Consider the following 2664-nt stretch of genomic DNA (forward strand, 5'->3'; position numbering starts at 1 on the left):
ACACACGCTCCCGGTGTGAGTTTTAAGCCACCGGGTCCGGGACTCGAACCGCGGTCAACTACGTGGGAGTCCAGTGACATAGCCATTACGCTAACTGCTGGTTCCCAAGGGAGGGGTGATTTCTCACTTTCCCTCTCTCTCTGTCTCTGACTCTCCCATGAGTACATGAGCCCTATGGCAAAACCTAAAATTATTTTTTTAAATACATGACTTTACAATGACATAAGAGCACTAAAATTATCTAAGCAACTAAGATATGAAAGACTTATTTCTTATTAAATAAAGAAAGCAAAAACCTTACTAGGATGTAAGGGATGCTGCAGTCCAGCTGTGGTAATGTTCTGGCAGATGCTGTTATTCCACAGGCTGAAGCCACATGGGAGACCCAGGTATGATTCCTGGCTCATCCTAAAAGCCATGGAAATAATACAGGAAACTGTATCAGAACATAGTGAGGCTACTATCTGAAAGAAGAGAAAGAAGAAGAAAAACCGAAGTGAAATTACTAGCCCTCATAGGAAGAAAAGGAAAAGGGCTATTTTTTTTTTTTTGGAGAGATTTTCACTGTAGGGCGCGTGCGCTCGCCAGACAGACAGAGAGAGACATAGAGACAGAAAGCGAGAAATCACCCCCCAGGGGGGATGGTCACGCCGCAATCCCTTCTCCTCCATTCTCCTCTCGGGATCTTGGGCACGCACGCACACGCGCCCGGCGTGAGTTTTAAGCCACCGGGTCTGGGACACGAACCGTGGTCGACTACGTGGGAATCCAGCGACATAGCCATTACGCTAACTGCTGGTTCCCAAGGGCTATTTTTTACAAAACCAGTTTGGTTTGCATGTACACATCATTCTCTCTCTCTCTCTCTCTCTCTCTCTCTCTCCCTCCCTCTCCAGAATCTTGCTGTGTGACTATACTCAGCCTCCTGAGTATCTGGAACTATAGGTGTGTGTGCCACTACATCGAACTAGCAGAGTGGGCCAGAATCAAAGGCAGGCCTCCCACGTGGCCCCAGCCTATAGAGTAGCAGTGTCAACCCATACTTGCTACCAGGGCTGGGCCTGCCCTTTCTCTTTTGGTGTCAATATAATCCTTACCAATAAAAAGAATGGAGGATAGAGAATCAAGACTACTGAAACTCTGGTGTAGTGGTCAGAAAATGACCTAAATAATTTTTTAAATGACCTGTCAACTGCAATTTTCCAACTGTGATGTAATGTGGTATAAGAGAGCACAGTTCTGAAGTCAAGGAGCAGAGAGGGGCCTTTACAGTAGAACTTCAAGTCCTCTGCTGTACTCTGAATCTCCATCTTCTCTCTCCACTGTTAGGTGGACTGCCATTACACCAGAATCCAACCAGGTATCTCTTATCTGATTAAGTGATGTGAGAGTATCCTGCTCTGCCACCTTCAAATTAATAAGAACCTTATTTTCAGTCTCGTATGCATCCTTGGGCTTCTCATGGGCTGTAGTGAGTGTGAGACTATTTTCACAATGAGGGCCTTGGCTCACAGGGCAGACCAGTAAGAAGAGCAGTTCTCTTTCATAATCCAAATGCACTGGAAGCATAGAGGCCAGTTGCCAGGGAGGACATGATGTTTCCCATAGAAAGCCATTGTCTCTGATCATCTCTAAGACATCAGGTCTGGGATTATCCCTAATAAGGACTCAGGGTCTGGTACACTCCAGCCTGAAAAAAGGAAACTCCTCAGTTTCCAGTATTTCCTAATTATTATCTGCAATACAATGACTAGGAGAGGGACAGAGAGTAAAAACAAGGGAGGTGGGCCAAGCCAGCAGGCCTGCTTTGGAGACTGCTAGTGGGCTGGGCTGGCAGCCACTCAGAGCCTGCTGCTTTTCACCAGGGATTTTGCTGACCAGATCAGAGTGACACTTGAGAAGGCAGCAGCTGTGGCTGGAACTACTTCCCCTAACTCTTTAGCTAATGAACTGGAAGTATCCAGAGGGAGTCAGGGAAGAATGGGTCCCCTGAGGCATACAGGAGGCTTTTCCCTCCACAAATTTTCCATTTTTAATTAGGTCTAATAGTTTGGCCAGGATAAGCCTTTTTAGATAAAATATCATACTGAGCAGGGATTCCAAGGCCTAATTCATCAGATCCCTCAGGATCCCAGATCTAATACACTACCTTGATAGAGCCTCTTGACTGTTTTGGCCCAGAAGAAAGAAGTAGAGCATTTTAAGTATGTCTTTTAATTTTAATAGGAACATACGATAATTATTAAAAATTGATATTTTGAAAAATATGTAACAGAGAAAGTAAATATACCCTATAAACTTATCTCACCAAAAGATAACAATTAAGTATTTTTACTTATCTTTTTAATTTGATATACAAAGATAATTGTGTTATTTGTACATACATGTAAATACTTAAGCCAAAAATATTATATTACACACTTTTGTCTCTTGTTTTTTCCTAGTTATTATAGTTACTTTTAGATCCCATTTCATTCACTTTAACAGCTAAATAGTGTTGTAGTTTATGTCTTTATTTAACCAGTTTTGAAATGATAAGTATCATTGCATATTTTTCAAAGTGATTTATTAGAATAGATTCTTGTCATAGAATTTGCTAAATCAAAGGATATGTGTGTGTGTATGTATATGTATATATATATACATATGTATATATATATATAC

This window comes from Tupaia chinensis, unplaced genomic scaffold, assembly GCF_000334495.1.
Source record: "Tupaia chinensis unplaced genomic scaffold, TupChi_1.0 Scaffold000350_1, whole genome shotgun sequence".
Classification (NCBI taxonomy): Eukaryota; Metazoa; Chordata; class Mammalia; order Scandentia; family Tupaiidae; genus Tupaia; species Tupaia belangeri.